At 47.2% G+C, this 21,700-nt stretch overlaps 1 long non-coding RNA gene across 1 annotated transcript in view; it reads left to right on the top strand.

The window, feature by feature from the left end:
* LOC311522250 overlaps positions 1-21,215 on the top strand; it is a 70,519-nt gene extending 49,304 nt beyond the window's left edge. Inside the window, exon 6 of the long non-coding RNA XR_014712088.1 lies at positions 20,477-21,215. This is a non-coding gene — a long non-coding RNA (uncharacterized lncRNA). The remainder of the gene's footprint in view (positions 1-20,476) is intronic.
* The last annotated feature ends 485 nt before the right edge of the window (positions 21,216-21,700 follow it).

Below are 21,700 nucleotides of genomic sequence, written 5' to 3'. Positions count from 1 at the left end.
GGGTACATAGGAGTTACCTGGATCCCCTGGGTCTGGTATCTACATACTAGCCACCCAAAGGGTCATGTAAGGTCTCTAATGAAAGCCTGTTTCACACTGGTCATCGCAATCATTTTGAGATGCATGGGTGGAGAATATGTGAAGAGTTATGTATACATACTACAAATTATGTTCTCTAAGATCTGTGAGGTCAGACAGGTCACCAAAAGGCAAGCCACATACTTCTGGCAGAGAAAGGGGAAGAAACATTTGCCTCTCTCTGGCTGGTCCTGTGCAAATTAAGGATTGTATGGTTCCCAAGGCATGCCCAAGTACGGTCTGAGTAAAATGTTGATCAATTGATTGTGGGGGCTAGAGGAAAAGAAAGCAGCAGGGGGGTTCCTGTCTCAGAGTAAGACAATGAACTGTTGGAACTGTATCTGGGGTGCAGATGAACCCCCCATTATCCTTCCATCTGTGAAGACAAGCTGCCAATGGGGTCCCTTGCACAGTGGGGCCCCAATCTTGATTGGAGCTTTGAGACACCAATGTCATACAAATCATAAATATGGGTCTGTATTCAGAGTAGCAGCCGTGTTAGTCTGTATTCGCAAAAGAAAAGGAGTACTTGTGGCACCTTAGAGACTAACAAATTTATTTGAGCATAAGCTTTCATGAGCTACAGCTCACTTCATCGGATGCATTAAGTGGAAAATAAGTGGGGAGATTTATATACATAGAGAACATGAAACAATGGGTGTTACCATACACACTGTAATGAGAGTGATCACTTAAGGTGAGCTATTACCAGCAGGAGAGCGGGTGAGGGGGGAAAAACCTTTTGTAGTGATAATCAAGGTGTGTCATTTCCAGCAGTTGACAAGAACGTCTGAGGAACAGTGGGGGGGGAAGGGGGAAACAGTTTTACTTTGTGTAATGACCCATCCACTCCCAGTCTCTATTCAAGCCTATGTTAATTGTATCCAGTTTGCAAATTAATTCCAATTCAGCAGTCTCTCCTTGGAGTCTGTTTTTGAAGTTTTTTTGTTGAAGAATTGCCACGTTTAGGTCTGTAATCGAGGGACCAAAAAGATTGAAGTGTTCTCCAACTGGTTTTTGAATGTTATAATTCTTGACATCTGATTTGTGTCCATTTATTCTTTTATGTAGAGACTGTCCAGTTTGGCCAATGTACATGGCAGAGGGCCATTGCTGGCACAGGATGGCATATATCACATTGGTAGATGTGCAGGTGAACGAGCCTCTGATAGTGTGGCTGATGTGATTAAGCCCTATGATGGTGTCCCCTGAATAGATATGTGGACACAGTTGGCAACGGGCTTTGTTGCAAGGATAGGTTCCTGGGTTAGTGGTTCTGTTGTGTGGTGTGTGGTTGCTCGTGAGTATTTGCTTCAGGTTGGGGAGCTGTCTGTAAGCAAGGACTGGCCTGTCTCCCAAGATCCGTGAGAGTGATGGCTCATCCTTCAGGATAGGTTGTAGATCCTTGATGATGCGTTGGAGAGGTTTTAGTTGGGGGCTGAAGGTGATGGCTAGTGGCGTTCTGTTATTTTCTTTGCCGGGCCTGTCCTGTAGTAGGTGACATCTGGGTACTCTTCTGGCTCTGTCAATCTGTTTCTTCACTTCAGCAGGTGGGTGTTGTAGTTCTAAGAATGCTTGATAGAGATCTTGTAGGTGTTTGTCTCTGTCTGGGGGGTTGGAGCAAATGCAGTTGTATTGTAGAGCTTGGCTGTAGACAATGGATCATGTGGTGTGGTTTGGATGAAAGCTGGAGGCATGTAGGTAGGAATAGCGGTCAGTAGGTTTCCGGTATAGGGTGGTGTTTATGTGACCATTGCTTATTAGCACCATAGTGTCCAGGAAGTGGATCTCTTGTGTGGACTGGTCCAGGCTGAGGTTGATGGTGGGATGGAAACTGTTGAAATCATGGTGGAATTCCTCAAGGGCTTCTTTTCCGTGGGTCCAGATGATGAAGATGTCATCAGTGTAGCGCAAGTAGGTCTGTATGGATTTTTTTCCTCAAAGTGGCTGAAGAAAGGAATGGGGTGAAATCCTGGCTGCCTTGAAGATAATTGTGAGTTTTGTCTTTGACTTCAATGGGGTCAGGATTTCACTCCTGGGGGTTAAAGCCCCAGGAAACCATATCTTTCCCTTGCTGTTTCCACTGAGGGATGGATTCCCTTTCTCTGGGTGATTAACGGAATTCGTCACCACCAGCTCTGATGCTGAGAAAGCAGATCTAATGTGTGTATAGGAGACTCTGTAGAAGAAGCAAATTGAGCAGCCCCGGAATACGAGCAGCCTGATGGCATGTGACATTCATCCTCCCCCGGCTCTGGCAATAGATTATGTATAGTACAGATGCATTATTCTTTCCCGGCATGTTTCTTCACACCAGCCTGAGATTCTTTAAAAGCTGCAAAACGTTGGCTTGGCACAATGTTACATCCAATAACATCGCGTCATTTACATGGGGAGGGGGATGTCTGCTAATAAAAAGAAGTCATCGTGGAGAGGCAGCAAAGTATTGGCTCACCCCTAGAAGCTCTGTAATGATCACAAAAGAAAGCTGGAGGGTGGGGAGAAGGGAAAACCCCACTTTGCCTTCTTGCTCAGCTATTTGGAAACGTTTCTCAGACACTTTGGAGTCACTTTCACCGTGCTGGGCTGTGCTCCTTTCCTCTGCTATGGCCAGGAGGGCCTAGCATTGTGCCTTTCAACCTTTGTTTAAACCAAATTGGATTGCACGGTATCAGCAGACCTACTGCCTTGGAACACACATCGGGGACGTCTAAGCTGACCCCCCTGGCAATGGTGCGTAGGGTACACGTCGCCACCCGCTGCAGTGGAAAGCAGGCTGCGTCCATACTGCAGTGTGTAGCCACGTGTTAGTGAAAGGCTCTGGCACGGGGGAGGCAGCAGGGAAAGGCTCAGCCCCTGCCAGAGCTTTTCCTCCCACTGGAGCCTTTCCCTGCAATGGGGGATGGGCTCGGGAAGCAGTGGGACTCTGCTAAAAACAGTGTGGCTGGAGAGGCACCGCTTAGTAGAGAGCTGCATAGGCAGGTCCCTCACGCGTGTCTTTACTTGCCTAAACAGTGCCAACACCGCTATGTATACCTGTGCTGGGGGACTATCCATGTATGTACGCTACATGCTGCTGAGAGAAGCCTTAGAATAGACTAACTGAGAGAGAATGGTGTGGCACAGACATGCCCAAGCCCGTGCGTCTGACCATCTTCTCAACATTTCACTGAAGGAGGCTGTGTGTGGTCTCTGCCGAAAGCTAAGGACTAGCTGATTGTGACGGTTATTGCAAGACGGTTGTAGGCGACAAGGGCGCCGACTCTGTGGGTGCTCCAGGGCTGCAGCACCCACAAAAAAAAAGCGGGCCCCGCCGATCAGCTCCTCTCCCTCCTCCCCAGTGCCTCCAGCCTGCTGTTGATCAGCTGTTCAGCAGCAGGCAGGAGGTGCTGTGGGGGGAGAGGGAGAAGTGGGGCAGGAAGAGGCAGAGTGAGGGTGGGGCATGCTCAGGGGAGGGGGTGGAGTAGGGGTGGGAAGAAGTGTGGTGGGGCTTTGTGGGTAGGGGTGGACTGTGAGCGGGACCTGGGGCAGAGCAGGGGTTGAGCACCCCCAGAGAAATCAGAAAGTCGGCACCTGTAGTAGGCGAGACAATTTTAGAGCCATGGAACATGCAGGTGATTGCGTTCCAAAACTGTTAGAAGTGAAATAGGCCCCTGAAATGGGCGAGTCTCAAAGCTGAATCAGTCAACACTGAGAACAATCTACATCCTTTGCCCCAGCGGAGCCCTGTGTTTATAGTCTTGGGCAGAAGCAGACTTGAGCATTTACGAAGTCAAAAGAACCTGAAGAAAAGTCTCTGAGTCGGGGGGGCCCCCTGGGCTGAGAGACAATAGTCTGTAACTGTATGTAAGCAGGGTCTGAATGAGCTTTCCCCTGACATCTAGTGAGGAGCTGGGGAAGACGACTGCAGGAGCCGACCTTGTTTGCATGGACACACCCACGCTGCCTGATGAGATTGCTTTGCCCAAATGATCACTTTTGGCTGGTGTTGGATCACAAATCACTTTGTTATTGGGGCAGGAGTACTAAAGGGTTATTATCCTTGTTATGTGAATCAAGGGCAGCAGAACTCTGCTTGGCATGCCCTGATTGAGGGAATCACCCTCAACTAAATAGCACTTGCTAGGTAGGGGACAAGGGTGCCACAGCCCAGTGAAGTTGAGAGAGGGTGGAGGTAGGCGTTTGTCTGTGGTGGGTTTGGTCATAAGTACTGTTTAATCTATTTTCTCCTCTCCCTCTATGGTATAATAGTAGTGCTGATTAAGACTCAGTTGAGGGTCTTGTTACATGACTATAGAGCTGAAATCATGGATAACCAGGTGTAAGCATTAGGGACGGTGTCTCTGATGCATAAGGCTGCCCAGTCTGCTCTAGTAGTGAGGCTTCCCTACTGACAGCTGTGATAAGTGGTGGGACCTCAAGACATCCCATAGGGTGGAGCCGTGAGTGGCTGGCAGGGCAACTGATGCCACAGTGAGCACCTGGACAGCAAAGTGAGCAAGGTGGGTGGGAGGTGAGGTCACGCAGATGCACCTCTGAACTCTGGGTCTTCATTGACCAAGGACAACAACTGTGAGTGGAGTGGAGTGGGGTGAGGTGGGGTGGAGGGAGAAGGGAGGGGCATGTTAAAGGAACTTTTGGTTGCTGGACTTAAGAACCTGAGGCAAAAGGATACTACCCAGCCTACTCTGGGGTGGGTCTTAGAATCATAGAATATCAGGGTTGGAAGGGACCTCAGGAGGTCATCTAGCCCAACCCCCTGCTCAAAGCAGGACCAATCCCCAATTAAATCATCCCAGCCAGGGCTTTGTCAAGCCTGACCTTAAAAACTTCTAAGGAAGGAGATTCTACCACCTCCCTAGGTAATGCATTCCAGTGTTTCACCACCCTCCTAGTGAAAAAGTTTTTCCTAATATCCAACTTAAACTTCCCCCACTGCAACTTGAAACCATTACTCTTGTCCTGTTATCTTCTACCACTGAGAATAGTCTAGAACCATCCTCTTTGGAACCACCTCTCAGGTAGTTGAAAGCAGCTATCAAATCCCCCCTCATTCTTCTCTTCTGCAGACTGAACAATCCCAGTTCCCTCAGCCTCTTCTCATAAGTCATGTGTTCCAGACCCCTAATAATTTTTGTTGCCCTTCGCTGAACTCTCTCCAATTTTTCCACATCCTTCTTGTAGTGTGGGGCCCAAAACTGGACACAGTACTCCAGATGAGGCCTCACCAATGTCGAATAGAGGGGAACGATCACGTCCCTCAATCTGCTGGCTTTGCCCCTACTTATACATCCCAAAATGCCATTGGCCTTCTTGGCACAAGGGCACACTGTTGACTGTTGTCTTTTGCTTGTGGTTTTATGTTTATGAATCCTGCTTGCAGCATTTCCCCAAATTAATGTCGGGTGACTTCCCTCCTTTTATTAAAAGTTTCTTTCTACACTCAGACTCAGTGCTTGCAAGAGGGGAAGTATTGCCTCTTAGAGGCACCCAGGGGTGGTGTGTAATTGTCCCAGGATACTGGGTGGGGGCTTGAGCCAGTTCTGTGCTGAAGAGGAACCCCTAGGTATTGAACCCGGCCCTGGTTGCTGCTGACTCCAACTGGCAGATGGATTACACGTAAAAGAAAAGAGGGCACAAATGTTACCCATTATGGAGGACATACTCTGCCAATTTGAGTGTCTCGGCTCTCTGGACTGGACAAGCACTGAAAGGTCTGACCACTGGGTGAGAAATACATTATTGGACAGGAAAGCTACTTGTTAATACATATAGGCAGTGATGAGCTGCCAAAATCTTAATGCATTCCCTCCTCACCCCACAAGGGGGTCATTGCCCACCCCCGCCACCCAGGACTCCTGCCCCATCCAACCCCCAGTGTTCACTGACCCGCCCCCAGGACCCCTGCCCCATCCACCCCTGTCCCCTGACTGCTCCCAGAACTGGGCAGAAGGGTCTCGTGGGCCACCGTAGTGGATGCCCACCCTACCCTAAGAGCCAGAGGCACCTGCCGGGGGGCGAGGTGGGGAGTTCCGGTGGTGCTTACCTGGGGAAGCTCCCAGGAAGCATCTGGCAGGTCCTTCTGGCTCCTAGGGGTGGGGGAGCATAGCTGGGGGGGGGAGCAGGGGGAGTGGCCGCTCTCCCACTGATCACATCAAAAATGGCGCCTTAGGCGCTGACTTCCTGGGTGCTCTGGGACTGGAGCACCCATGGGGAAAATTGGTGGGTGCAGAGCACCCACCAGCAGTTCCCTGCCCCACCCCCGGCCCCAGCTCACCTCATCTCCTCTCCGCCTCCACTTTCTCCCCTGAACTCACCGCCCCGCTCTGCTTCTCCGCCCCTCCCCCGGCTTCCCACGAATCAGCTGTTTGACGGGAACCCGGGGAGAGCTGAGAAGCAGGCCGCGGCTTCCCGCTCAGGCCGAGGGTGGCGGAGGTGAGCTGGGGTGGGGAGCGGTTCCCCTGCGCGCCCCACCCACCCCAGGTTACCTGCTGCGGCGCGGGCAGCCCTCCTCACCCCCCCCTCGCCCAAGCTCACCTCCGCTCTGCCTCTCTGGGCCTGAGTGGGAAGCTGCCGCTTGCTTCTCAGCCCACCCCGGCTTCCTGCGTGAACAGCTGATTTGCGAGAAGCCTGCAGGGGCGGAGAAGCAGAGCGGGGCGGCGCGTTCAGGGGAGGAGGCGGAGCGGAGGTGAGGTGGGGCCGGGGGTGGGGCGGGGAGCTGCCGGTGGGTGCTCTGCACCCACCAAATTTTCCCCTTGGGTACTCCAGGGCTGCAGCACCCGTGGAGTCGGTGCCTAAGGCGCCACTTTTGGCCAGTTAAAGCTAGAAGCCCTTTTAGAACCGGTCGTCCCTCGCGGAACAACCGGTGCTAAAAGGGCTTCTAAATTTAACAACCGGTTCTAGTGAACCGGTGCGAACCAGCTCCAGCTCACCACTGCATATAGGCTACAGATTGTGAGTTACATTTTTCTTTTACCTATATCATTGTTTCCAAATCCTTCCTTTTATTTGAATCTTTCTCTCAAGCTCTGTTAAATAAATTTCAATTTGGTTTTACTATAGACATAGCTAAGTGCCTTGTGCTCAGGAGAGAGTTGCACTGAGGTGAAACAAACCAGTAAGCTGGGGTGCTCTGTTTCCATGGAGGCAGGAGATAGGTGTACATTTTGGATGTCCGGGAGATCAGGGACTGGGCACTCAAGTGTAAGAAGAGGTGTGCTAATTGCCAGGCTGTAAAGGGAAATAACGGCACTCACAAAGCCTGGAGTGGAGCACAGGTGTTGCCAGCAGTCAACTGTTGGCGTTCCCCTGAGATCTCATCCACGGGGTTCCATAAGAACTCAGTTGGACTCCAGTCTTATGATTCAGGTTCATCACAGCAAAGCTACCGTGTTGGCCTATATAAACCCTACGCTGGGCTGTAGGGCATTAAAGAACAGTACTGGGACCAGCTAGCCCTGCCCCTGCAACACTGCAGAGCATGCTCCAGCTGGAAAAGAGGTTGAAAAGGGAGCAGCCCAGCTCAGAAGGGGGAGGTGGGAAGACCTATCCTGACGGCTCCTGACAAGGGTGCCGGAGGAGTGTCCTTGAAGGAATGCGACTATATACTGGACCTAGTTGGGGCTGATGGTTTGGCTGCCTTATCTTTTCTTTTCTTTTCTTTGCCTGGATGCTGGGAGAGGAAAGCAGCAGTAGGAAGTGATCCAGGAAGCGTCACTCACAGGGCACCTTTGGGGACCAGACTCTGTTAACCCTCCTTGGGCCCTGGATCGGAATATGATGGAGTGGGTGGACCCGGGATCCCCTGGCACTACAGGAGGGACCCAAACCACCTGCCTATCTCACCAGAACACTCATGAAAGGAAGACCGGGACTGCAAGACCTACCCACTGAGAAGGGGCACTATGTACACTAACCACTAGGCTACCTAACCCACCAAGAACTCTGTTACAGCTACACTGAGTTGCTCAGACTCATACATAGGGGATCGGTATAGGACGTACCGCACGTCCAAAGTTACATGGCAAACCTTTTCCTTTATACACACTTACCCATGACATTGCATTTACTATACACTACATCACACGCTCTGTGATTGGCTTGGTCACTTTGTAGGAACCAATTGCTGTGCAGCACGCACAACTTCCTCTTTACCTCATCTTATATTGTGGGCTTATCTTATCCATTGTTATCTTGTCCACTGTAAATGGTTCCCTGAGTGTCCCCCCTTGTCTTTGCTAGTCCAGACATTCTGTTTCCAGTCTGCTGATTCCCTTTACTCCCTAATTCTGTCTCCCAAGAAGTGAGGCCTCATCCATGTCCAGTCACCCATGTCAAGCCGGGCCTACAGCAATCTGTGGAGAGAGTTTTCCTTGGTGAGCAGGTGGTCGCAACTGACCTGGGTTAACCCTGAAAAGTGTCACCAGTGGGTACATACAATGGGTACATTTCTGCAAAGGGACCTGCGGCGTTCTGTCGGTGTGCATTAATAGGTAACTGTGTTTGCAGTGCCTATACCATATACAGCTCACCACTGCTCAGCACAAAGGGGTGTGTTTTGCACATGCTGATGCATGGAGTGCAGGTGTAGCGGGGTAGACACCCGCTCCTGCCCTGAAGGGCTCAAAAGCCAGCCCTTGGAGTGGGCTGGGTCTGTGGGCTAGAAGCTGGGCTGATTGGGGGAGTAGCCGCAGCTGGGCCACGCCCCAATCGGGCCGCAGCTGCCCTGTATAAGAAGGCCAGGGCAGCCAGGAGTAGTAACACACACACTCACACTCTCTCTGCCTTTAGAGGAGATAGGGCCTGGCTGCTGTGGTGCTTGAGAGAGTACTTGAGGTGGAGCTGGGCTGGGGGAAGGCCAGAGGGGCTGGGGAGCTCCGGCCTGGAAACCCTGCAGGCCAGATAGGCCCTGGGATTGCAGGGGGAAGCCCACGGGTAGGCAGAGGCAGCAGGTCCAAACCTCTTCGTCTGTGATGAGTGGCTGATACACTGCAGTCTGCCCAGGGAGCGGGGCTAAGTAAGGACTGGCAGTAGCCAAGACTGAGGTGAAGTGGAGATAGTGGGTGGGGGGTTCCTGTGGGTGGGGAGACCCCAAGACTGAGGGGTTACTGCCAGAGGGGCAGCACCCCAGACAAAAGGGCACCAGGTCTTGGAGGGACACGGTGGGCCAGTGACAGGCGGATCACCAGACGGCAGAGGGGGCTCTGGAGGCTGGAACTCTAATTCTCCGAGACGACCAGCAGGAGGCGCTGCCGGGTGAGTCTGAGCCTGGTTACAGCGCCCAAGGGAGCACATCTGCACCTCAAGCTATTCAACATGTTTTAATGATGATGTGTGTGTGGGTGTATGTATGTGAGTTTTTAGGCTGGGCTTTTCAAAGGTATTTGGGTGCTGAACTGCCTTAGCTCTTTGCAAATCCCAGCCCTAATGCTTTAAGCACAGGCTGCAGGACTGCCAGTCCCCAGAGTTCAAAATATCCTGAGTCAGTCTTCACAATTCAGGAGAGCAGCTTAAAATCATGAGATTACAAAAAATAATTCTGTTCTTTCTAAGTGTTTCCTGGTTTCTGAGTGCTCATGGCTCACGCTTTCGGGCTTTTCTCTGTAACCAGGCTGGCTAGAAATGTACCCGTTTAAAAATGAAAGCTGAGCCTCTCCCCTCCTGACAGGAGGCCAGGCGCTGGGCCTTCAAGAAAACCACTAAATATTGTGAGATTTGTGATGAAATCATGAGTAGTGGCAGCCTTGAGTCTAGCTGTCCACTGAAGGCACATTCCTGAGTAAGTGTGCTGCAGCCCCACGGCGGCTCGAGTGATGCCTGGGGAAGGCATGCTCTCCTCCTGGAGTACATGGAGGCTTTGTGGGCCGACGTGGAGTAGATGCAGTCCATTGGGATGACGAGTTCTCCTCAGGATGGCTGGAAGAAGCAGTGGGAATGTGGAGGCTGTGACTACCTCATGGTAGGTCATTTGCAATGTGGCTCTTGGATTTCTGCAAAAGGTGTCATACTGCAGCGCTAGAGACTGGAGTCTTCTATTTATCCATTGCTTAGGTACATTCCCCATCCTTCCCCTCCAACATCCCTCATCCCTGACCTGCAAGGGACATTTACTATACACTACATCACATGCTCTGTGATTGGGGAAGAGGGTGGCTTTCAAATTTTAACAATTACATTGTTTTTCTGTGTTAGACTGAAATGAAAATAATAATTAGTCTCAGGGGCACCAAGTCTTTGCAGCCGTTCAGGGTTATCCATAGAGCCCCAGTCACCATAGTAACTGGGGCATCAAAAACATAATTACTTTTTTGGCTGTTTTAAAGGAAATAGGACTTCACAAATATGCATCTGCTCCTCACCCGGAATTCACATAGTCCCAGTAAAGACTGAAAGAAAAGGAGTACTGGTGGCACCTTAGAGACTAACCAATTTATTTGAGCATAAGCTTTTGTGAGCTACAGCTCACTGCATAGGATGCATAAAGTGGAAAATACAGTGAGGAGTAGACTGAGTAGAGAGAAGGATTTAGAAAGCAGCTTTTCATTAAAACAGGTTTATTCAACGTGATCTTTGAATGCTGAGAATACCAAACCCATTCTTAATTCTTCACTTGCCTTTTTAAATTGTCTTTGGTGTTGCACATGTAAACATTGTGCTGTCCCTGCACTTGATTTGACACTGGCATCGTTGGAGGAATCATTTCCTTCCATGCCCCCTGCTGGACATTTGCTATTTTACATCCTACAGATTAAAAAAAAAAAATGATACTGGTGCATTAAACATATGCCATCCTGTGCCAGCAATGCCCTTCTGCCATGTACGTTGGCCAGACCGGACCGTCTCTGCGCAAAGGAATAAACGGACTCAAATCTGACATCAGGAATCATCACCTTCAACAACCGGTAGGAGAACACTTCAACCTCCCTGGCCACTCAGTGAAAGATTTAAGGGTGGCAATTCTGCAACAGAAAAGCTTCAAAAACAGACTCCAATGAGAAAATGCTGATCTTGAATTAATATGCAAACTAAATACCATTAATTTGGGTTTGACTAGAGACTGGGAGTGGCTGGGTCATTACAGGGTTCAGAGTAGCAGCCGTGTTAGTCGGCATTCGCAAAAAGAAAAGGAGGACTTGTGGCACCTTAGTCTAACAAATTTATTTGAGCATAAGCTTTCATGAGCTCCAGCTCACTACATGTATTGAATCTATTTCCCCATGTTAAGTATCCTCACGCCTTCTTGTCAACTGTCTAAAAGGGCCATCTTCATTATCACTAAAGTTTTTTTTTTTTTTCCTCCTGCTGATAATAGCTCATCTTAATTAATAAGCCTCTTACAGTTGGTATGGCAAATTCCACCTTCTGTGTGTGTGTAATATATATCTTCTATTCAATGTATCCAATGAAGTGGGCTGTAATGCACGAAATCTTATGCTCTAATAAATGTTAGTCTCTAAGGTGCCACAAGTACTCCCGTAGTTTTTTTTTGTGTGTGGTGTGTTTTTGGTTTTTTTTTTTGTTTGCGGATACAGACTAATACGGTACCCTTAAACCTGCTTTATTATTATCACATTAAAAATCCTATATTAAAGGAAACTTCAGGTTGCAAAGCCAAGCATTCAAAAGCTAGGAAATGCCAGAACTAAGGCTGCCTGTGAGGTGATAATGGTAATCTTACTGAGAGAGGGCACATCTCATACCATTTTAGGTTATTTCTGGTGAGAAAGCCTTCGGAGGCTCCCCTGTTTTGCATTCTGCAATGTGAGTGCACGGGCAGTTGAGCATCTTGGGCGGGAAGAGAAAAGACTTGCATTGAAGGACTGGCTGAACGACCCAGGCAGAACTTGGTGACTACTAGTAGAAGGGGGGAAATTCTTTTGGCATGCACCCATGGGGGAAGGGAAGCTCAAATGTGGATCACACCAAGTGTCGCCTGTCATGCACATGAAAGTTCCAAAACTTCTCTCCTCTGGTACCACAGCACAACTGGTATCACTAATGATGCAGCCCCCAGTTGCCAAGACTGCGCTGTGCTGAATCAGGATGGTTTTTAACCCATGCTTAAAGTTCAGCTTGTGCTCAAATTCTTCGCTGGCTCGGGGCCTCTCTCTTGTAGTAGCACGGGATGCAATACCTAGGAATTCTCAATCCTTCTGGAGCAAATTACATTAGTGGGGAGGACCAAAAAAAAACCCTAAAAGAGGGACCCTCATTAAAAATCAACAATCCCCTCTTGCTCTCTTTTACAGTAAGGATCTGTGATGGTGTGTATAAACCCCACAGGAGGGGGTTAAAGAGCAGGCATTGCCTCAATTAGCCCCACCCTGCTACACCTGGCCTGAGAGGTGGCCCTAAAAGGAGAGAAGCCCAGCAGCTGAGCCCTGACAGGGAAGGAGAACAGACTGGTTGCTCCTGTGTTGGGACCAGAAGTTCTGCTGGAGATTGGTCTGCAGCCTGCCCGAGCCCCTGGCAGGGTCATAATCACAGATAGGCCTATTGGCCCCAGTCCCAGAGGCCCTCAGAAGACTAAGGGCCTCTTAAGATCTTACATATTTCATCTTCCATTGTTTTATGTACAGGGCCCTAAGATTCACATGGATCCTGAGAGCAGGAAATTCTGTGAACAATTGTACATTTTTCTTTAATAACACTGGACCCCCTCTCCCCCCCAACATACCTCTTGAAACCGTTTTGTATTTCTGACACGTGACTTGACTGGTTTTAGACGAACGCCAACGTGCTTGAGCTGTGACGTTAATATGCACATTGACGCGTGTACCACTGTGTGCTTGCCCAGGCCATGCATGCTGATGTTAAAGACGCATTCTAGCTGTTCCTGCTATGTTACTTTTGCAAATCGTGGCTTTGTGTGCCAACCGCTGCTACTTGAGTGGAGGGTGCTAACTGGAAACAGAAAGAAAAAAGAAAAATCTTTAAAAGAAGCAGTTTTACTAGAAAAAATTCCAAAGCTCAAGCTTGGCGTGTTTTAAAAAACGTATGAAGAAGCTGAAAAGATGACAGGGAAGGGAACAACATGGTCCATCTGGAGCTGATAATGGTTGAAAATTTGCAGCAGAAGGAAAGACTTGAGAAATACAGCAGCCTATTCAAAGCTGTGCAAGAAGAAAAGGGAACTGTCTTCCAGTGACCAAGTGTCTACAGATCCTGCACTGTGGAGAAAAGCCTGATGAAACTGACAGGCAGTTTTGTGATGCTGAAGGTTCAGCTGTGTGTATACACATGGATGTAGAAAACTTCCTGACTTCTGCATGGGTAATTACAGAGAACAGAAGAATGTTTTCTAAAGAAATTTTTTCATTTCATCTGCACAACCGGGAAGTGGTTGCACATGATTGGCTTATTTACTCTCCATCTACTGGAACCATGTACTGCTTTGCACTCTGTTCTCTGGCACGTGGCCTGTTTTTACAGACGTATTTAACAGAATCATAGAAATGTAGAACTAAAAGGGACCTTGCAAGCTCATCCTGTGCTGAGGCAGGACCAAGTATGCCTAGACCATCCTTGCCGGGTGTTTGTCCAAACTGTTCTTAAAAACCTCCAATGACTGATAGATTGCCAGGCCAGAACGATCTTGTGATTGTCCGGTCTGACCTCCTGTACAGCACCAGCCCAAGAATGTACCCAAAATAATTCCTAGAGCAGCTCTTCTAGAAAATATCCAATCTTGATTTTAAAATCATCAGTGATGGAGACTCCACCATGAGCTTTGGTAAATTGTTCCAATGGTTAATGATTTTCACAATTAAAAATGTATGCCTTCTTTCCAGGCTTAATTTGTCTAGCTTCAGCTTGCATCCATTGGATCATGTTACACCTTTTCCTGTTAGATTGAGGAGCCCATTATTAAATATTAATTTACCATGTAGATACTTATAGACTACAATCAAGTCACCCCTTAATCTTCTCTTTGTTTAAAATAAATTGAGCTCCTTGAGCATCACTTTAAGGCATGTTTTCTAATCCTTTAATCGTTCTCATGACTCTTCTCTGAACCCTCTCCAATTTATTAACATTCTTCTTGAACTGTGGGTGCCAGAGCTGGACATAGTTGTCACATTTTGGGATGCAATTCAGACCAGGGAGAGGTTGTGTCACCTCTTGATGGCCTATATTAGCCCCCTACCGTATCATCCCTATTTTCCCCCCTTTTATCTTTACCCAGACACTTTCAACTGGACTGCCTCCCCACCTCCTTCTGGACCTCAGAACAAGTGTATATTTTCTGATGCATAACGCAACATCTTGTCTTTTTTTTTTTTTCCCCTGCCTGTCCTTCCTGAACAACCAATTAAGTAATAATTTAGCTTATGGACTAACACTTCCAGTTCCTCTTGTTTATACACAAATTCAAGGAGTATGGGAAATAAACATCTAAGATGTTGAACAGATTCCCTCACTGATTTCCCTCTTGTTTCTTTGATCCTATTGTAATTTTCCACGTCCCCCTCCCCAACAACTAGCCCTCTGTTAAGGTTGCCTTTTATATACTTACCTGTGGGTTTTTGTCACCTGCCCCCTTTGAACGTAGCTTAGAACATAAGAATGGCTATACTAGGTCAAGGAAGTCGGAGCTTTCCAAATGATACCATCTGCACAGCTGTGCATTTATCTCCAGGATGCACATGTCCCTGCCTGGGCCCTTACCCTCAACTGGGAGGATAGTCAGGAACACAACCTGCACCCCAACTAGTAATGGGAAACATCCTGAATGACTCTCTGAGACAAGGCAGGTACTGAACACTGAAATTGCAAGCTGGCTTGGATAACACGTACAAAATCACCATCTGGTAGGCCTGACTGATTTGGCATGCCAACTTAATTCAAAGCAGCAACACTGGAGAGTCGTTCTTCAGTGTGCAATGGCAGTTATAGGGTTTTTTAAGTTCCCATGGGCTTGGCTTCTGGGGCCAGGGTGAAGTAGTAGGATCCAAAAGCAACAGAAGCTACTTGGGGATTTTGGACCTAATATCACAGGGTTGATCAATTTCTGTCTGACCACCTGGCTAAATTGGGACCAAAGGGGAAGGAAGCCCTCTGACTTGTCCTCAACTATATGTGATAAATTAATTGAATTTATTTGAATTAAATTGAATTAAAAATACCATCACAGGAGAATTGGAGCAAGCTAACTATTTCTCAGTATTGTCGATTCAGAGCCAGGTGTAGTGTTTGTAGAACATCTCTCATTTATCTTCCAATTTCTCAATTCAGATGGGCAAATAATTGAGCAATTCATCAGGTTGTAGATACCAGAGAGGTGCAAACCGGGGTGAAATCAGTTTTGGAAGCATAAGTTTTGGGAACTTATGCAATCATTATAGTCTTTCTGTCCAGGGAAAGCTATTTTCCACAATGTAAACCCTGACGCTAGACAGAGATTGTTGACTCTCACAATTCTGTCAGATATGCGATGCTGTAGTCATGCTGATTCTACCTAGGCCTTGTGTCTAAACTAGAGCAGTATTCTACAAGCCTTGGAAGACGTGTCAGAAGATACAAATTGGGCACCTGACACTCATTTAAATGCAGCTTCTCTTCCGAAGAAAACGGGCCACCTGGAGACCCATTTCATGGCATACTTTTGGATCACTGGGCTTCAGCAGCTCAAACTGACCAGCATCCAGCTACAGAAAATGGACATAGATGTGAGTTTCAGAGTAGCAGCCGTGTTAGTCTGTATTCACAAAAAGAAAAGGAGTACTAGTGATGCAGTGAGCTGTAGCTCACGAAAACTTATGCTCAAATAAATTGGTTAGTCTCTAAGGTGCCTATAGATCTAAGAACTGCTGTTAATTTACTGTGCTCCCTGGAAACATTTGTCACAATGTTGCGTGACCAGTTTGAGGATTTTGAATTCAGTGCAAAATGTGCAGTGCTACTTCTCGGTACTAGCAACACAAATTGCATCCTCCTTGTAAAAGAAAACAGTTTGAGGATGAGTCTTAAGAGGTCAAGCCAGTACTGGAAGGAAGCCATCAATTTTGCATTGAAACATTTTTGGTCATAACTGACAAACTAACAGCTTGTCTACATCACTGACTGGATGCTTACAATGCGTGGTATGAACGCTTTGGTGCAAAGGCGCCAATTAGATAGGGTGGAGGCCTGCCTCCCCTCTCCGCCCCCCTGAGTGATTAAGATAAGAAAAGACTGGTAATTAAATTAAGGATCTGGAAGTCCTTAGATTAACCAGTAAAACAAGAATCCCTCTGCAGGTGGTGTGGGGAGGGGGAGTTTGAAGAGAGAACACGGGGTGGTGGGGGGGACAACTCAGAAGAAATACAGCCAAGCCCTCTGAGCCAAGGTTACATTCAGAAAAGAGGAAGATGTGAGGGGTATAAGTGAAAAGAAGGGGCCAAAACCCAGGGAAGGGATAGCAGTGGCATAGAGAAATTCCCATTCTGCCTCTGGTACTTATGTGGCCCCATCACCATAGTATCTGAGCGCCTCACATCACAGCCCCTCGGTGAGGTCGAGCAGTGCTGTTATCCCCATTGTACAGATGGGGCACTGAGGCACAGCGAGACTAACAAGCAGGTTTTCAAAGGTATTTAGGTGCCAATTTGGATTTTCAAAAGTGTATAGGAGGTGAGGTGCTTTGTAAACCCCACTAGATGCTTAGCTGCATCTCTGGGTGCCTAAAAACCTTTGAAACTCTGTCCCTAAGGCACTGACCTGAGGTCATATAGGAAGTCCATGAGGGGGCAGGGGAGAGAACCCAGGTCTGTCAGGGCTAGCTCCTATCTACTAGACCAGCCTTTCTCTCTGCTGAATGGTGCAAAAGGAGGCCTCTGATGGATGGGAGAAAAACCAAGAAGGCCAGTTCTCTGAGACTCCAGCAATTGGTCCCAGGTGATTGAGAAGGATGTCATGGTTGACAGTATGAAAAGCAACACAAAAATCAGGAAGGATGAAGAAAGAAAGAGAATGAGAGTCAGATGAGAGGAGAGCACTTAACCGCCAAGGGGTGGCAGGTTCTGCCTGAGGCTGGGTTGTACAGCAGTGCCTGCTGTGCAATTTTAGATTTAACTGAAAACCATTTTGTTTTGTCATTTTTTGTTCTGAGTTTGAGAAAAGGAAGGAATGAGAAAGTGTTATATAATCACATCTGATACTCATACATCAATTCCATAGCGTTTCAGCTGTATTCAGACCAATTCCAGAACGAAGAAGAGAAATTGTATCCACAGAGTCCATAAAGTCAATGATTATTGTCATGATTTGTGTTATTCACTGGGCACTATCTGTGTGCTCAGCACTGTTCAGAATATTCCAGAAAATGTAATCCCTGAGCCAATGCGTATAAGATGTGTCACTCTGGATAAGATGGCTCAGATATTTAAGTATGAAGTGTATAGTTATTGAAAACACATGTTATTGGTGATGTTTATATCTATGAGTGGAGGCACTGATGGCAAAAGAAGTTTTACTTGATTAAGGACGAGAAGATTTGACCCTCTAACTTTCTTTCAAAAGGAAGAGCTGCCCAGAGCTCCTGTGTCTGTCTGTTTTCCTTTCCTGCCTGCAGTGGCCCTGAGATACCTCAGAAGTCTCAATTTTTCCCCCCCCAACTTTAAAACATGGAATTTTCTTGGTGTTTGATTTCAAATATTCTCCTGTGAAAACAGCAACTCGATCACTGTAGTGTTGTTTTTAAGAACCTTCTGCAAAGTAACTAGCCTTTAAACCAGAGGTGGGCAAACGACGGCTCACGGGCCACATCTGGCCCGCAGGACCCTCCTGCCCGGCCCCTGAACACCTGGCTGGGGAGGCTAGCCCCTGGCCCCTCACCCACAGCCTCACCTCGCCACCGGCGCAATGCTCTGGGCAGCTGGGCTGTGAGCTCCTGGGGCAACACAGCTGCAGAGCCTGGCCTGACCCGATGCTCTGTGCTGCGCACTGGCAGCATGGCCCGGCTCCAGCCCGGTGGCATGGCTGTAGCGCCGACTGCTACCAGCGCTCCAGGCAGCGCAGTAAGGGGGCAGGGAGCGGGGGGGAGGGGGGTTGGATAGAGAACAGGGGTTGGGTGGTGGTTAGAGGGTGGGGGTGTGGATAGGGGTTGGGGTGGGAACAGGGGTTGGATGGGTGAGGGGTCCCGGGGGGGGCAGTCAGGAATGAGAGGAGGGGTTGGATGGGGCGGCGGGGGGCAGTTAGGGGCAGGGGTCCTGGGGAGGCCATCAGGGAATGAGGGGGGTGGATAGGGCACGAGTCCTGGGGCGGGGGTGGATAGGAGGTGGGGGCTGGGCCACGACCCCCTCCCCTAACCGGTCCTCCATACAATTTACTAAATCCGATGTGGCCTTCAGGCCAAAAAGTTTGCCCTCCCCCTGCTTTAAATGTAAGTAAAAACAGTGTTGCCAACTCTCATGATTTTGTCATGAGTCTCATGATAATTATTGTTTTCCTTAAAGCCCCAGCTCCTGGAGTCAAGTGATATGTGATGATTTCAGCCTTCATTCTTAAAGAAAAATTAAGTTTCTAGCTCTTGTGGCTGTGGAGAAGGCTTCAAAATGTGACGCCAGTGCATCTTAAAGGCTCAAAAAGCAGAATGTAAATAAAAAACCCACCAAATCTATAATTTTTACATAATCTCATTATTTTAAAGCCAATCTCATGATTTTTGGTCAGCCTGATTCTTGATTTTTGAACACTTGGGGTTGGCAATACTATGAAAGTGACTTGAAAGTGTCAGTTTCACTCCTGTTTAAAGTCATTTTCCAGTCTCTTATTTGCAGTGGGGTAACAGCCCTAGAGCCCCAGGCAGGTGCAGTATCAACTCACAGGGCCTTGCTCTAACAGGATGCTTTCAAAAGTTAAATGATCTATTCCAAGCTTGATGAACTGCAAAAAAAGTGATAGAAAGTAAATCTAGATTTTTCTACAGTTGTTTCAATTGTTGTAGTCAAGCGTTAGTAACAAATTAAGAATATACATTAAAATTTTAAACCTAACCAGTGCCCCTTAAGTGACTTGACACAAGATGTCAAAAAAAGTTAGTATTAGAGCTGAGTGGGTCTAATATTTATTTAATTTTCTTTATATAGGAATTAGAAATTATTATCTGACAGGAGCACTGAATCTAAGTTATTATCTGCGAAAAACGAAGAGTTTTCAGGTGCCCAAGTAGCCTCTGGAATCACGGGTTAAAGTTGTCCTCTCCCCACCAAAATCTGATATGGTGCCCTATTTAAACCTGGGTGCCCTGGATGTCAGTAAGGTTTGCAGCTGTGCAAGACTTGCTGCAGTTTACCCACAAATACTTTCCTGACAGATTCTTTCAGTTCTTTGCACAAAACGAGAGCGATAAGCCTACACGTGCGCTCGATGGGATGCTACAGCACAGTCGTCTTCAGTCTCCGTTTCCTCATGTTGACTTTGCCCTACAAATTTTTCTTACCATATCCGGGACTAACTGTGAAGTACAGCAGTCATTTTCGAGGATAAAAAAATGAACTGAGATCCATAATGCAGCAAAGCCTCTTGAATGCTTTGTCCTTCTTGGCAGTAGAATCAGAGTTGGCCCCAGAAATGAATTTTGACAACCTAATCCCTGACTTTAGTTTGCTTAAAATTAGGAAGAAAACAGTTGCATAAAAAGATATTAATGGTGTTGTATTGGTTTTAAATTCAGAAAAATGCCCATAGCAAAAAGCATTTGTTTTAGGCACCTATCAGACACGCCATTCGCTACATTATGCTAACTATTGTGTAGGTTTGTTACTGTATTTCACAGTTATTTGTGTTTAAAACTAGTTGCTTTTTCTCTACAACTATTGTTTGCTGTTATGTCTTTATCATTTAACATAATCTTAATATGTGTTAAAAGCTTGAAGGATAAGCTAAATTACAATTTGTGTGTTGCACACAGAGTGTTAATATGAAATATTACATTTATATCCAATATCAGCCAATAGAATAGTGCTTATCTGGGTTCCAGAGTTGTTTTGATATCAAGGCCTATTTTTGGTCTTCTGTTTTGGAGAAGAACTGGGAAGGTGAAAAAGTTGGGTAGTAAATTTTCAGTGATCATAAATTTCACTTTAGTGAACAGTCTTGTATCTATTTTCCACTATATTTGGCTTCAGCAGAAGTCTGTACATGAAACCAAAGCACTCTCTTTCTGCCCCTCTATCTTTTTTTTCTCTCTTGGTGCTTGCATGGAATTGCTAAATGTAGCCAGTGTCTAAGATGACATGTGGTATTGAGTCGGCAGTACTTCTGTGGAAACCTATTAGCTGGAAATGCTATTTGCGAGCTAAAATGAATTTTTAATGTTTTAATGTGTGTGGTGTTCCCTTATTCTGTTCATTCTCTAAATAACACGTTTTTAATCATATTGGGAAAATTTATTTTATTTTATTTTTTTTTAAACCAGGATGTGTGGCTGTGTGTGGGGTTGCCTCAGAATATTCTGTGTCCAGGACCTCGAGAGTTCTTAATCTAGCCCAGGCCCCTGGGTAGGAGAGTGAGCCTGGCTGGATCATAGGTTTGATTGAGGCTCAGGATCGTTGTGCTGGAAGAGGTCACTCTGCCTGCAAGGAAGGGGGCTGAAAGCTGAGCCATTTGGGCTGAAGATTATTTCATTTGGTATGTCTGTTGGATTTTGACTGATGGACTCTGTTACCCTGGAAGAGGTTGAACTCTCTCAAGTGATTTGACCAGAGGCTAAGCCCCATCTACGGTGGAAGTAGGTTGAAGACCATGTGGGGAAACTGAGGCATCACCATTGTACTCCATGAGGGGGGCACATTGGGATGGCAACTCTGTCACATGGTCTCAAACCTCCCGTGTGCATTACGGTAGGTTGAAAACTCTAGGCTAGGGAACTGTTGCACTTTTATTAAAACAAGAGGAGCCTAGGACAGTTCAATTTCTGTACCATATTTCAATGGCTGTACCATAGAAGGTGCTGGCGGAGTGGAAGGGAGGGATGCTAAGCAGTGCCAGTATCATTGCTGAGTGCATAGGTCTGGCTGGTAGAACTGAGATGGCTGACGCGGTATGGGCCAGATTTTCAAAAGTGTGCAGAGCACTGGGTGTGGAGAGTTTAAGAAAATCTGGCTCCAACTCTGGGTACAGAGCACTTGATAATCTGGCCCTGAGCTAGAGCTGGTTGGGACCTTTTCATAGAAATGTATTTTTGTCAAAATATGCCATTTCATGGAAGCTGAGACATGCCACGGGCATTTTGGCAGAGAGAGAGGAGGAAACCTGAGCTTTTCGAGCCAACCACGGCTATTTTGACATCATTCCATCTCTCAGGGGTTTGGGTTTCATTCCAGTGTGGAACAGAAACAAATTTTGAAACCTCATAAATTGCCATGAAATCTAATGGTCATCCCTGGGGTTGGGCCATCTCTGGCCTGAGCTCTTCTGAAAGGCTGGGCCTATGGACCAAAGTAATCCGTTTAGAAACTGTGCAGGAAACCATCAAATGCTTCTACCAACCAGTAGGTGTCAGTGTTGCTGCTCGTTAGATAAATATCATTCCTATTGGAAATAGCTCTGTATCTGAAGAGGCTCTAGATATGAAGTGATGCTAGACATCTTTGTTTTTAATATTGTTCTTTGAACAAATGACCAAAGTTCATCAGTTACT

This window comes from Lepidochelys olivacea (genome assembly GCF_965140295.1).
Source record: "Lepidochelys olivacea isolate rLepOli2 genome assembly, chromosome: 6".
Lineage (NCBI taxonomy): Eukaryota > Metazoa > Chordata > Testudines > Cheloniidae > Lepidochelys > Lepidochelys olivacea.
The sequence above is the reverse complement of the archived record's forward strand: the minus strand, read 5'-3'. Positions and strand labels throughout refer to the sequence as shown.